This window comes from Hemitrygon akajei, chromosome 12 (assembly GCF_048418815.1).
Source record: "Hemitrygon akajei chromosome 12, sHemAka1.3, whole genome shotgun sequence".
Classification (NCBI taxonomy): Eukaryota; Metazoa; Chordata; class Chondrichthyes; order Myliobatiformes; family Dasyatidae; genus Hemitrygon; species Hemitrygon akajei.
The window spans coordinates 84,455,512-84,471,410 of NC_133135.1; the positions used below are offsets into that span (position 1 = coordinate 84,455,512).

A 15,899-nucleotide genomic window follows, 5' to 3' on the forward strand; every position below is an offset into this window, starting at 1 on the left:
GAGACAGATTTACGTCTGAGTCCGACCAAATGCCGAATATTATCCTTTGCCTCTCTCCTGGCTAGACGCTTGATCCTCCTTAGATGGAGAGATGTTGCCCCGCCCACTCATGCTCAATGGCTTAACGACATTATGGCCTGCTTGGACCTCGAAAAAATTCATTATTCAGTTCTTAATTCAGATCTAAAGTTCCATAAGGTCTGGGGACCTTTTATCGAGTACTTTCATAACCTTCCTCTTGACTAGGGTTTTTTTTTTCTTTTCGGTCCCTTGCTTTCAGCTCCCTTTTTTTTCTGGTCGTAGGCATTATTATCCTCTGTTGCTAAGCGTATTCACAGTCTGGGAGTTTGATTGTCCTGATTTATATTCTCTATATTGTGTTGTGGTTGGTCTGGAGTTTTTTTTTGTGTTGTGGGGCTTGGGGAGGATACTAAGTTTACTTGTCTTCAATTTAGGTGCTTTTTTGTTAAATTCTCTTCCTTTGTAGCATATTGTCATTGTATGCTTAATTTTGCACTGTATTAATGTTCCTCATTGTGATTTGGGGTTTTTTAATTTGTAAAAAAAGAAGGAAAAAAAAAGTAAGAGGATAAGTGGGACAAAAGGGGAAACATTTGCTTGAATGCAGAGAATGTGAGTGAGATAATAATGAGTATTTTGCTTCAATATTTACCAAGGAAATGGATATGGAAGACCAGGAGATCAGTGCTGAATGTTAAAATACTTTAGACATTCAGAGGACATTAGGAGGAGGAAGTATTGGTCCTCCTAAAAAAGTATTAAGGTGATAACTCCCCAGTGCCTGATGGGACTTACACCAGGTTATTGAAGGAGGCAAGAGACAAGATCGCTGGGTTCTTGACCAGTATCTTGGTGTCCTCTCTAGCCACAGATGAGATCCTGGAGGACTGGCAAGTGGCTCTATTAAAGAAGGGAACAAGGGAAGATCCAGAGAACTAAAGGATAGTGAACCTCACATCAGTTGTGGGAAGAAAATTCTTATGGATAGGATATGTGAGCATTTGAAAACCCATAGCCTAATTAGGAAGAGCCAGCATGGCTTTGTGTGTGGCAGGTCGTGTCTTAACATCTTGATTGATTTTTTTGACAAGGTGATGAGAGAGATTGATGAGAGTAGCACAATGGATGTTATCTACGTGGATTTTAAGAAGGCGTTTGATGAAGTCCCTCATCGGAGGCTAATACAGAAATTAAGATGCATAGGACCCACAGCAAATTGGCTGCTTGGATTCAGAACTGGCCTGCCCATAGAAGACAGAGAGTCGGAGTAGAAGGAACTTATTTGAGCTGGACGTCTGTAATCAGTGGTGTTTCACAGGGATCTGGGTTTGTAATATATATAAATGACCTGGATGAAAATGTAGATGGGTGGGTTCATAATTTTGCGGATGATAGCAAGGTTGTTGGAGCTGTGGATAGTGTAGAAGACTGGCAAAGAAGACAGCACGATATAGATCAGTTGCAGATGCAGGATGCGAAATGGCAGATGGAATTTAACCCAGATAAATGTGGGTGTTGCACCTCAGGAGGGCAAATGCAAGGAGACAGTGCACTGTTAAGGGTAAGGTCTTTAACAGTTTTGCTGAGCAGAGCGATCTTGGGATCCAAGTTCATAGCTCCTTAAAAGTGGCTACACAGGTCAAGAAGGTGATTAAGAGGGATTACAGAACGCAAACACGAGGAAATCTGCAGATGCTGGAAATTCAAGCAACACACATAAAGTGCTGGTGGAACACAGCAGTCCAGGCAGCATCTATAGGAAGAAGCACTCTCGACAGTTCGGGCCAAGACCCTTCATCAGGACTAACTGAAAGAAAAGACAGTAAGAGATTTGAAAGTAGGAGGGGGAGGGGGAAATCTGAAATGATAGGGGAAGATAGGAGGGGGTGGGGTGAAGCTAAGAGCTGGAAAGGTGATTGGCAAAACGGATACAGAGCTGGAGAAAGGAAAAGATCACTGGATGGGAGGCCTAGGGAGAAAGAAAGGGGGAGGGGAGCACCAGAGGGAGATGGAGAACAGGCAAAGAGTGATGGACAGAGAGAAAAAAAAGGAGGGGGAACCTCGTCCCCTTCTTACCCCATCCCTGATTTATTTATTTTTTGAATATAAAAATATGAACTATGATACAGTTTGTGCAAAAGTCTTAGGCATATGTAAAAAAATCTGCAAAGCAAAGATGCTTTCAAAAATAATCAAATGAGAAGTTTCTAAATATTAAAAAATTACTTTAAAATGAAATCAAATTAATATTTGGTATATCCATCCTTTGACTTTAATACTGCTTCAATACTCAAGTATACTGTCATGCAATTTTATAAGAAAACGAGCTGGTAGTTTGTTCCAAGCATATTGGAGAACATTCCACAGTTGTTCTGCAGACTTTGGCTTTCTTCCTTGCTTCTGACTCTCAAGGTAATCCCAGATAGCTCTGATGATTTTGAGATCAAGGCTCCATGGGGCCATACCATCTGGAACCATAAAAAGAAACTATAGAGCCTAAGTCTTTGCAGTACTGTGGTATAAAACCATCATTAACAGTGAAGAACACATTTACAAAGTACATTTATATAACCTTAAGAATCACAGATATATATATATATATATATATATATATATATACAAAGTTACCCATGGCACAAAGTACAGTGGCAATGATGGGACCCAAATGTAGAGGAAAGACAGACTTTCATGCAGAGAGGGCAACCAGGGTTTCTTCATAAGAATTACCACATAGATGGTTAGGGCAAGCAACACTCTGAGATGTAATATTCTCAAAACTAGGACTCCACAATAGTACTAATAGACCTTCCGCTTAAATAATACAGGTAACACGGAATTCCTGAGGCTGTAAAAGTAAACTTAACAAGCTTAAATAGAAAGCACCAGGGAGGATTAACAACTTAAATTAAACAACAATTCACCAATTCAGCTGCTTTAAAAACCTTGGAGCCCACTGCTCTTGAGCTTCCTGCACGGGCCCAAGGAGCTCACTACAATCTATGTTATCAAATAGATATGCAACATCCAAATAGGTAAGTAAATAATAATGTTTGTCAACTCATCATTCATAATGGACACATCACAAAGCCCCTCAAGGGATTGAGAAACATGTATACCCATACGCAAGGTTAGTGGTCAAAGCAATCCCCACACGTCACTCTTCCAGGGTTGAGGATTAATCAGAGGAATAAGTAATAAGGCGGGGAATAGCACAGCTGTCATAGGAAAGGTAACCCATTATACCACAGGTCATGTATGGGAGTTCACAGAGTCTTAAGTGTGGAGCCTTTATAAAAAAGGCAGAGTTCTCCAAGTTTCCATCCTTGCAGGCTTCAACATTTCAGCAAAAAGAGCACTACAAAAACAATAATTCCAATGGCTAGGGAAAACGTCCACTGGAAACTGAAAAAAAATCTTCTACCCAATTTAAGGTAGTGCCAATCCACTCAGAAACTGTATTCCCAGCTGTGGAAGCTAAATGTGCAACAGCTAGAAAGGTCTCAGCTGTTGCTGTAGCTAGCATTTTAATCCAGTCAGGCTGAGTATGAATATGAGAAAGAAACTTGTGCCTCACTCATCTGATTATGTCAGTTCAGTGACTCTCAGAATGTAGAGAAAAATATTCTTGTAATTTGACTGAGTTTTTTCTTGCCATTGTTTCAAAGTTTCAAAGTACATTGATTATCAAAAATATATAAGTTATACAACCTTGAGATTTGTTTGCTTACAGGCAGCCACAAAGCTAGAAATGTGAAAGAACCTAATTTTAAAAAAAGACCAACACCAGACATGCAGAGAAAGGGAAACAAAACACAAATCTTGCAAACAATTGGAAGTGAACAACAACATTCCAAACCAAAATGAGTCCTTAGGTCTGAACGCCGGAGCAGGTAAAAAGCCTCGGTATCATCATATTAGCAGCACGGAGCACAGCATAACCTCTGCGCCGTGGAGCAAGGAGTGAACATTACAGACAGCAAGCAAAATTGGCTCTCGCCTCCAGTCCTGACACCCTGTCCTTCCAGTCTATCTGATCCAGACAGTATAAATTGTCCAAACAGTGTATTTTACTTCACACTAGGGCTCGAACACCGCTGCAGCGGAAGATTCCAGGCTTCGACCATTCTGCCCAGCGACTTGCTGTGGACCCAGATATCACCGCCCAGCCCAAAGTTACTCTCAATTTCTCCAAATTGGCACACCACCCATAGCAATCCAACCTTGTACCTCGGCCAGTTGTATGGACATCAAAACTCCTCTGCCTTGGCTTTTCTTTACAAATGGCTTATTCCATTTGCATCAATTCTATAACGTAGCAGCATGGTTCCTCCCTCAAATTCACTTGCCTCTTCATTGTTTGCGGTGATAATTTACCTCAATTTACTTCAGAAAATGTGTTATTTGTAATGTTTTTAGTCAAATTTCTTGCCTTTTCAACTGCTAGTGAGATGTCGCATGCATTTGCTGGCACCATCTGAAATCGAAAGTTGAAGAATATCAAATCCTTCTAAAATATTCTTTGTTGCATCCAAAAATGGGACTTGCATTCTGCCTTGAAATGCACAACATTGATTATATACGTAGTTAGACGGGTGATCCTCTGATAACAGTATGTCTGGTATGGTGTAACTTAACATTATGACACCAACCATAAGTTCCTTACCAATTTAGTGATTCTGAACTCTGTGTATAATTGTTCCGGTTTCCCCCCCTTACTTTGTTAAGGATTAGGTCTAACTGAGAAGAACTGACGCATCTTCCCAACTTTTATGTTTTCCCAGAAAAGTTTAACAAAGCAAGACTACTCAGTCTGTTCTGTCAGACAATGGGTTTTTAATCAAACAAATATACAAACTATCCTTGTAACATTAAGTATAACACAAATAGCAACATTGATACCCCAAGTGGTCCTATTTGTTGCATTGTAGGAGTATCACATACGCAATATATACTTTACCCCAATAGTAAGTAAAACACATTTTAAACAGTTCTACCGACAATATACAGTAATACTTTCTATACCTTGGAGGCCCCAAAATTACACCTTCGCTTCTGAAGAAATCACAACAGGTAGAAAGATAATTGGGAGGATAGCATTCCTGAGGGGTGGGTATCTTTTCCCTCCGAGTAGGTGTTTTAGCGCTGTATAATACAACATACTAAATATTGTAAGACAGATAGTTTTGAAAGTCAAAGGCGTAAAGCGTGACAGAATCAGAAACAACGTCAGGTTGCATATCATAGTCTTTAAATTTGACCAAGTTTCTTCTAGCCATCGGCAAAGAATATTAAGTCTTTCTGGAACATTCCTTGTTGTATCTAAAAACCAGATTTGCATTCTAGTCTTAAAATATGCAACATAGATTAAATAATCAGATTACTCCAAGTGTCATTTCTCTATAATTTTTTTAAAAGGCAGTGTTATAATGTGAACAGAGTCACCGGAGAGACACAGCCCATAGATGTAAAGTAGGCTTTTATTCAATGCTACACACAAAAAAGATGCCAGCCTTTTGAAGTCACTTATATATTGAGAGAGGAAGAGAGAAAGAGAGAGAGAGAGACTCCTCAACCCAACATTACAGTAAGTTTTTATGTGTTAAGAAACAAAAGTAACAGGAAAATTTCTATAGTTACAAGACCCTCATGATGCTTCTTTTAAATTACATGTCATTTTCAAATGCCTGGATGTTCTTTCCAACATAGTCAAAACAAGAGTTAATTACTGTCACTTTCATACAATGGAATGTTAATTGCATTCATGCCTGCACAGGCATTTCAGTCAAATGTCTCCTATATCTACGTGCTGTTTTCTGAGTCCTATTCGTGCAGTGGGGTGTTGGTTGCCTTCATGCTTATGCAGACAAAATCAGTTAAGTGCCTGTTTCCTGGTCTGCATTCTATTGTTCTGAGTTGAATTGTAAATTGAATCTACAATCCATATTCAGATCAGGAGGTTGGTTGTTGCTATATGCCCTAATCCCAAAATGCACCCTTACTGCAGTATATTGGGTATCGTGCAACTTCAAAGGTTCAAAGGTCAAATTTAATGTCAGAGAAATGTATATAATATACATCATGAAATGCTTTTTTCTTTGCAAACATACACAAAAACAGAGAAGTGCTACAAAAGAATGAACAACAGTTAAACGTGAGAACCCCAAAGTCTCCCCAACTCCCCCCTCCTGTACGTAAGCAGCAGCAAGCAACAATACCCCCTCCCCTCCAACAGCAAAAAGAACGTGCGTCGGCACCATCACCGAGCCCAAGTGTGTGCTAAGCAATAGCAAAGGCACAAACCAAAGTTACCCCAAAAGCTTTGCATTTCATCCGAAATTTGACAGCCCACAGGTCCTCTTTCTCTCTGGCAAGGGAGAGGGAGGTGTCCCCCATTTTCACAGTGAGTGGGAGACGTAACAACAACCCACTGGTTTACAATCTTAAAAGTCCATTTCATCACTCTTTTCGAGCTCTGTGTCCAAAGATCGCAAAGACCTCGGGTCTTCGGGCCCACAGCATAAGATTTTCTGGCCACCCCGACAACGCATGAGATCGCCTACCGTGACACCAACCCTTGATCCGCCGTCTCCAGATCTTCGGCTTCCAAACATGATCAAGATTCTCAGGCCAAACCCTTGGCATGTTGAATAGTGGCCAGTTGTTGAACCCCAAGAACAGAACCCATTCCCGCAATAAACCGAAGCCTGCGTATAACAATCTAACACCATCTGCTTATGTTTTTTCCTCATTTTAGTGATTCTGAACTCTGTGCACAATTGTTCAAGGTTTCCTTTGATAGGAATTGAGTCTAACTGAGAAGATTTGACACATCTTTCTAACTTCTATGTCTTCAAAGAGAATTTTAACATAGCAAGGCTACTCAGTCTGTTCTGTTAGACCATGGGATTTTATCAACCAAATAAACAACTATTAAGTGTAACCAGAATACCAATATTGATAGGCCCAGTGGTCCTATTTGCTGCAATGTAGGAGTAGCACCTACACAATATATACAAATACCCAAATAGTAAGTGAAACACATTCAAACAATTCTACCTTGTGACAGTATAATGCTTTATGAATCTCAGAGGCCTTAGGATTACATCTTTGCTTCTAAAGAAATCACAGCAGAATAGGTAAAAAGACTATTGGGAGTATGTCATTGCTCAGGGATGGCTATCTTGTTCCTTGGCGGTAGATACCTTTTTATTCCTAGTGTTTTAGCACTGTGTAATATAACAGAGTAAATATTGTAAGATAGATGGTTTTAAAAGTCAAAGGTGTAAACCATGACAGAATCAGAATCAGGTTTAATATCAACAACAAATTTCATGACATAGGCCAATGATATTGAACTTGATTCTGATTCTGATATAGTACCATCATTAACAATGGACAACACATTTACACTATACATTTTAGAAAACCTTAAGAACTGTGTATAGAATAAGTAAATGTGTAACAACCAAATAGGTGAGTGAAAAAATCATGTTTCCATGGGCTTGTGTTATTAGACCAATTATTCATGACAGACACATTCCAACCACCCTCAAGCTGTGGCAAGCAACATGCATACCAATACACAACATTCATGATCAGAACTAGGAAAGGGAGAAGAGCAAGGATAATATGGTCAGGGCAGCTTCTGCTCTTCACTCTGCCAAGGTTAAGGACACACCAGAGGAATAGGTAAAGAGGCAAAGCAAAGTTTATGTAGTAATTGGTTTGTCCCCTTGCAGTGGTCTTACTGCAATAAGTCTATAGAATACCATAGTAAAGCATTGTTCTAAAGCAGTACATTTCTGTTCTGTTGAGGTGAAATTATATGTGTTTCTTCCCCCTCATTAGAGCAGATGGCTACAGCAGTTCTTGGAGAAACACAAATTCGCTGAACCAGAGATTTTGTTAAGTCTCTTATCTGGAGGATTATTGCTTGCTGAACTGCATCCATCAAGTTCTCTAGTGCCTCAGTCTTCTGGGATAAAAACAAGTCTTTGCATTTTTTGGTTTACATCTGTTGGGCAGTGGTTTTAACAACTGAGCCTAGTCAGGTAAGAAAGCTCTACCATAATTCAATAGGTCTATGGTTGATTGGCAGGCTTTTATGATCATTGGATATCCTATTCCAGTGATTTTTTTTTTTGTCTAATTCAGGGGTAAGACCAAGTCCCTGATCAGTAATTGTCATACCTAGGAATTTTTACTTCAGTAAAGCAGAAAGTTTTTAATGTCAATTGCATAGCCTCTGTCTGCCACTTTCAAGAAGTTGGTATGACCGGAAGCCATTAGCCAGATCTATGCAAGATATATACTTTTACGAGTCAATCCCTGCAGCACTTGTTGTATGTCTGTTGCTGTATCAAAATGGTAGGGTCGAAATTTGCCAAAAATATGAGCACTGACATATGGAAAGGCAAGAGTAATAATCCTATTCATTAGATGGAACATTTTGATTAGAGCTGTTATGAAAATACTCTTGTGCAATTTTTATAACATTAACATTGATCTTTCCCCTTCTTTACCTTTTGTTTTCTCTGAGCTGCAGGAGAGGGAGTAGGACATTTTATGGAAGGAGATTATGGATACACAGAATTCACTCTTCAAGCTTGAGAAATAATTGATTCTTAAGAATCAAGGGGAGGACAAGTACAAGTACCCATTATCAGATCAATGGCACAGTTGTAATCCCGGTAAGCTGGTGGAGCGGTGGCCTTTTTCTGAAGACCTCCAGCAGGTATGAATATTCTGGAGGTACTCTAGACAAATGGGATGCAATGGGGTTAGAGGTGGAAGATTCAACTGCTAATTTAGGAGATATGTTGGAAGTAGTCTCAGAAGTAAACCCTATTTCCCGATGTAACTTTGAAGGTCTTCTGCTTCTTTTGAAGGTATTTCCTTTTTCATTGGTTTGACCAGCCCAGAACAAACCCAGTAGTCCAATTGACTCTCGTGTTGTGGGATGACAGTCAGTGATGAACCAGAATAAATGGCTTTTCTGGAGGAGTGAATGAAATGGAGCCAGATTGATTCCACATGCTGGCCAATCTTGAGCCTAAGCAGGCATGTTTGGTGATTGATCGGCCCTGACTCTAAAGGTCTCCCATCCAGGCCTTGTCAATGAGTCACTGGCTGAGACACAAAAAGGAGATTTTCAATCTTCTGGCCATTCTGGGACCCAAAAAAATTCCTTTCTGCATCGGAGTCAATCAAGGCATCTAGGGAATGTTTTTGTTCTCCTCATGAAGTGAAGGGAAGCACCATGCTGGAGAGAGCTGAACCGGAAGTGATGCTAGCAACTATCACAGCCCTCCATTCAATGGACGGTCCCAGGGGTTTCTCATCAGCTTGGGACAAGGGATCTGCTAATGTCCAGCCTCTCTACAGTAAATGCTGGACATTATCCCTCTCTTTTCTTTCTTTCAGCTTGAGAGAGCCTTGTCTGACCTATATTTATAGGCTCCTCGGAGGCTGGGATCAGCAGCGGTTGAGGAGGAGTCTGAGCCCAGGAGATAGGAGAGGACAGAGGATAGTCAGGGAAAAGAGTCTTTTCAGGATAAACCCCTTTGTCTATTCCTTCTCCTTTCTGTTAATGTTGCAAGGATGTAGCTGGGGACGAACCCAAGTGTAGGACACAGACACGAAGACAGGGTCGTGAGGTGCTAGCAAAGTCACAAATGTGGTACAGGTATCCAGGAGAGTCTTTACACGGAGACAAGGTTTATGTAGATTATCCAGGGAATGGTGCAGAGCTTAGAACTGACAGTCCTGAGGAATCAGCAAACAAGGTTTACACACACTAGAGTCAACCAACGGACTGGCAGCCCATTGCTGTGACTCCAGAGTTCTTATCCTGCATTCGCTGATAGAAACCAGGTGCGCTGTAATTAATGGAACTGGGAACAATTGGAAATCAGACGAGGGGATTAAGGCCCAATCAAGGAGATGGGGGATTGCCAGACGGGACCATGACAGTTAATCGGTTATCAAGTCGAATTGCCAGGTCTATACAACTCTTTAGATCATCTACTGGATATTGAACCACAAGAGCATCCTTTAGCTCATCACTTAATCCATTATGGATTAGGGTAGTTAGTGCTTTCATATTCCATCTGCTCTCTGTGGCTAAGATGTATAATCGGTCATAGACTGATTCCCCTGGCACAAGTTGAGGAGCTTTATCACACATTCATGTCCTCCAGCAGGGTGATGGAATACCTTCCTCAAAGTGTCTGAGAATAGGTTTGCACTGGCAGAGATGAGTGAACCCTTCTCCCAGAGTGCCGTGGACCAGGTAAGAGCCCTTTCTGAACGGAACAAGAAGATATAGGCTACCTTACTGCATTCCGATGGGAACTTGGTTGGCTGTAATTTGAAGGCCAAGAAGCATTGTACCAGGAATCCCTGATGTACTTCAGGGTTACTATCAAACCGCTCGGGAGCCGATAGGTGCAACGATCCCTCATGGAGTCTCCAGCTTGAACTTGCCCAGAACTGGCAGCCACACCGGCCAAACCTGGATCTTGCCTACTGGAGTAGAAGAGTTTCTGGAGTGTGGTGGGCATCTCCTGAAGCATATTGTCATGTCTGCCTACAGTTGCTCCCTGGTAGGCAAATGTGGTTCACAGGTATCTATGCTCTGCTAGGTTCACGTTGCTCAATCGGGCTGTAATGAGAGAGCTATGGATGGTGGTGAACCCAAGTGCAAAGTAAGGTCTGGAATGGACTCAGACTTGGTCCAAAGGCAAAATCACAAACAGTAGTACAAAAATAGGACTCCTACAATTGAGCACCAAAACTTTCCTTGAAGGAATGTGGCAGACTGAGGCTTAAAAAGAACAGTGGCAACTAACCATACTCCCCAGATTGCTGAAACTCAGATGCCTGCCCCTGTTCATCGGAACGATGCCAGGTTGATGAGTTTGTTACTGACCCTACATTCCCACTAGGGGGAAAAGGGGAGGACCCTGTGCTGGCACCTTATTGCCCTTCTGTGGGATTAAGCAGCAATCCTGCTACCACCGTGTGGGTGCACAGGATATTTCCAACATTCTGAAATTGTTCATGTATCAGGTGTTGATTAAGGGCAACTCCACGCATGGTGCGGAGATGTTCACTGGGATATAGGGGGGACATTATAGAATGAACTAGGTCCCAGTCTGCCCTTGCCATTTGTTCTCTGATATAGGCTGTTGTTATCCCCACTTTTTGACTCTTTTACTGAATACAGTATGATGACTCCCTGTACCTTTGTGTCATTTATTTGTTTATAAATATATTTGATATGGATTTCCACACTCGTGTGGGGGTGCCACCGAGACTATGGGAAATAAAATGAATAAGAATTGCTGACTATGTTGGGTAGAATGAGTAGCCCAGTAGCCCTGTAGGCTCCTGGCATTCTGAAGTAATCGCTTCAGAATTCCTTCAGCGCTAGCTGGAAGTGTGCTCATTCTGCCTGCAAACTCTGAATTGTCAAAGGGCCTAAAACCTGATGAGAGGTTTGTACTAGTGAAGCTGCTGAGACTTCTGAGCAGGAACCTTTCCCTGTGTTACTCTCTTATTGACTGCAGTCACTTTTTAGTAATTCCATTGCATCTGTTCTCCGGGATTCATTAATACCTCTAGTGTTTGCTGGTGAGGGCACTACCTCATGCGTGCCTGGAACATGGAATACACAGCATCCCCATGCACCGGGATTATGATATGATTCATCAAGTCCTATCACATAAGCATGAGGTCCCCACCAGGGTGCTAGGTTTTTACCTAAAAAGGAGTCAATTTGTTATCTCCAGGCGAGAATTATTGCTGCATTGTTGGAATCTGGTACAAATTATGATAGTTTAAGTTCAGCAGGTCATACATGGTGTTTGGTCTGTCTAATCTGATTCCCACTTAACATTCTATCCCTTCATCATTCTTTGTGGTGATGTATTAAATTCTGTAAAATATTGGATGAAAGCCTGAAAAGCTCCAAGGGATACTTCAACTCTTTGTGAGCATGCAGGATGTCTTTACAAGTTAAATACTGTAGGTTTATTAATGTCAAATACAAAATAATGTTTGTATTTGCTGAGAGTGCCTGGATTCTTTCCTGGCACAGGCACCAAAAGCATGTGAACAAAAGACCACCGAGGTTATCTGCCTTTGCATGTCTCTCAACGCTTGTGGAATTCCTGAAGAAACCATGCTGAGCTAGTGGAATGAGAACAAAAAAAATCAATGAGTTTGTTCATCTCCATGTGTCTTTCTGTGATCTGGGAACCTCTACTAGGGCACCTTTCCCTTGGTTCTTGGGACTTCACCTAGACCAAAGAATCACGATCAGTTCCAAGGAGACCCAGAATGATCTCACAAGTTGGAATTCAGAGATCCCCTGACAACCGCAACAATCAACTCCCCCGAAGATAGTAACAATCAAATGGAGACAAAGAATTGTGAGCTCTGAAATCTTTGTGGAAATCTTTGTAACTTACTATGTAGTATTTTGTGTGGTTTATTTTATGATAATGAATTAGGATTGTTGCTTTGTTGTGCTGTACACCTACTACCACATCTCCTGGACACCTGAACTGTTTGTGTTTAATCAACCCAGCACTTTACATATTCCAGTCTCTTACTTCAAGAATAAAATATTCATTATATTGTAGCGATGTGCTACACACAGCGCTGAAATAACGACACGCAGTCGGTAAGTCGTTTCGAGACTACTTTATTCAAACTTCGCGGCGCTGGCATTTAATCCCTAGCGCCCGCCCTCTCCGGGCGGAAATGACATCAGAGGTGCATTACCAAAGTCTCTCCCCATGCGCTGGCTATTTGTGAGCCGGTTCGCCTGCGCAGAAAGTTGGTCGCCACATAACCCCCCACCCCCCAGAACCGGCGATACACCCCCCAATGTCCACAGTCTGGATCAGCCTCTATTTGGGAGGTCTGCTTCTGCACCGCGGTGCCTGAACCTCGACCGGCTGCGCTGAGTCAACATGGGCCGGTTTGAGTCGGTCCACTGTGAAAACCTCCTCTCTCCCCCCAATGTCCAGAACGTACGTGGACCCGTTGTTGTTGATCACCTTGAACGGCCCCTCGTACGGCCGCTGTAGCGGTGCCCGGTGTCCGCCCCTTCGTACAAACACAAACTTACAGTTCTGCAGGTCTTGTGGGTACATGGGTCGGGGTCCATCCGTGCTGTGAAGTCGGTACGGGGGCCAGGTTGCCAAGCCTCTCGTGTAGTCTGTCCAGGACTGCTGTGGGTTCTTCCTCTTGCCCCCTTGGGGCTGGTATGAACTCTCCTGGGATGGCCAGGGGTGCGCTGCAAACCAACTCGGCTAACGAGGCGTGCAGATCCTCTTTGGGTGCTGTGCGAATTCCAAGCAGGACCCAGGGAAGCTTGTCCACCCAGTTAGGTCCTCTCAGGCGGGCCATGAGAGCTGACTTCAAGTGATGGTGGAAGCGTTCCACTAGTCCGTTCGACTGTGGGTGGCAGGCAGTTGCGTGGTGCAGCTGCGTTCCCAACAGGCTGGAGGTGAACTAGGCGCCTCTGTCGGAGGTAATATGGGCCGGTACCCCGAAGCGTGCTACCCATGTTGCAATCAGTGCTCGGGCGCAGGAATCGGCAGATGTGTCGGTGAGCGGGACCGCCTCTGGCCACCTCATGAACCGGTCTACCATAGTTAGGAGGTACCGCGCTCCTCGGGACACTGGTAGGGGGCCCACGATATCCACATGAATGTGGTCGAACCTCCGGTGAGTGGGTTCGAACTGCTGCGGCGGGGCTTTAGTGTGCCACTGCACCTTGGCTGTTTGGCACTGCGTGCACATTCTGGCCCATTCACTGACCTGCTTGCAAAGTCCGTGCCACGCGAACTTGCTGGAGACCAGCCGGACGGTTATCCTGATAGATGGGTGCGCCAAACCGTGTATGGAGTCGAAAACTCGCCACCTCCAGGCTGCTGGGACAATGGGGCGAGGTTGGCCGGTAGCCATGTCACACAGGAGGGTCCTCTCACCTGGGCCTACGAGAAAGTCCTGCAGCTGCAAACCCGAGACTGCGGTCCTGTAGCTGGGCATCTCATCGTCTGCCTGCTGTGCCTCCACCAGTGCTGCATAGTCAACCCCCAGGGACAGGGCCTGGATAGCTGGTCTGGAGAGTGCATCTGCCACGACGTTGTCCTTCCCCGAGACATGCTGGATGTCTGTCGTGTACTCGGAGATGTAGGACAGATGTCGCTGCTGGCGAGCCGACCAGGGATCGGACACCTTCATGAACGCGAAGGTCAATGGTTAGTGGTCCGTGAACGCGGTGAACGGCCTGCCTTCTAAGAAGTACCTGAAATGCCGGATCGCCAGATACAGTGCCAACAGCTCCCAGTCGAAAGCACTGTACTTGAGTTCGGGTGGTCGTAGGTGCTTGCTGAAGAACACCAGGGGTTGCCAGTGCCCCTCGATGAGTTGCTCCAGCACCCCACCGACTGCTGTGTCGGATGCGTCCACTGTGAGGGCGGTCGGAACGTCTATTCTGGGGTGCACCAGCATCACGGCATCTGCCAAGGCTTCCTTGGCTTTAATGAAATTGGCCGCGGCCTCCTCGTCCCAAGTAATGTCCTTGCCTTTACCCAACATCAGGGTGTACAAAGGGCGCATAATATGGGCTGCTGAGGGGAGGAAACGGTGGTAGAAGTTCACCATACCAACGAACTCCTGCAGGCCTTTGACCGTGTTGGGCCGGACAAAGTTGCGGATCGCGTCTACCTTGGCGGGCAGAGGTGTTGCCCCGTCTTTGGTAATCCTGTGGCCCAGGAAGTCGATGGTATTGAGACCGAACTGGCATTTGGCCGGGTTGATTGTGAGGCCGAAATCACGCAGGGGGGAGTAGAGCTGGCGGAGGTGGGACAGATGCTCCTGATGACTACTGCTGGCTATAAGGATGTCATCCAAATAGATGAACGCAAAGTCCAGGTAGCATCCCACCACATCCATTGGCTGCTGGAACGTCTGTGCGGCATTCTTCAGGCTGAACGGCATTCGGAGGAACTCGAACAGGCCGAACGGGGTGATAAGTGCTGTTTTGGGGATGTCATCAGGGTGCACTGGGATTTGATGGTACCCCCGGACGAGGTCTACTTTGGAAAAGATTTTTGCCCCATGCAGGTTTGCTGCAAAGTCCTGAATGTGCGGCATGGGGTAGCGGTCTGGAGTTGTAGCCTCGTTTAGTCTGCGGTAGTCGCCACATGGTCTCCAACCCCCGGCTGCTTTGGGCACCATGTGCAGGGGGGAGACCCATGGGCTGTCGGACCTCCATTCGATCCCCAATTCCTCCATCCTCTTGAACTCCTCCTTCGCCAGGCGGAGCTTTTCCGGGGGGAGCCTTCGTGCGCGGGCGTGGAGGGGTGGACCCTGGGTCGGAATGTGGTGCTGTACCCCGTGTCTGGGCATGGCTGCCGTGAATTGCGGTGCCAGAATCGATGGAAAGTCCGCCAGCATTTTGGTGAATTTGCTGTCCGACAGCGTGATGGAGTCCAGGTGTGGGGCCGGCAACTTGGCTTCACCCAGGGAGAACATCTGGAAAGTCTCGGCATGTACCAGTCTTTTCCCTTGCAAGTCGACCAGCAGGCTGTGAGCTCGCAAGAAGTCCGCTCCCAGGAGTGGTTGGGCCACCGCGGCCAGTGTGGTCGCACATGAACTGGCTGGCGCCGAACTGCAGCTGCACTGTGTGGGTGCCATTGGTCCGTATCGTGCTGCCGTTTGTGGCCCTCAGGGTGGGTCCTGGCTTCCTGTTGCGGGTGTCGTACCCCGTCGTGGGCAAGACGCTGATCTCCGCTCCGGTGTTGACCAAGAAGTGGTGTCCGGACTGTTTGTCCCAGACGTACAAGAGGCTGTCCTGG

General features: G+C 44.7%; 1 long non-coding RNA gene across 1 annotated transcript in view; it reads right to left on the reverse strand.

Annotated features, from left to right (window-relative positions):
- Positions 1–2,320: 2,320 nt before the first annotated feature.
- LOC140736609 (uncharacterized) overlaps positions 2,321–15,899 on the reverse strand; it is an 88,696-nt gene continuing 75,117 nt past the window's right edge. Inside the window, exon 3 of the long non-coding RNA XR_012100987.1 lies at positions 2,321–2,489. This is a non-coding gene — a long non-coding RNA (uncharacterized lncRNA). The remainder of the gene's footprint in view (positions 2,490–15,899) is intronic.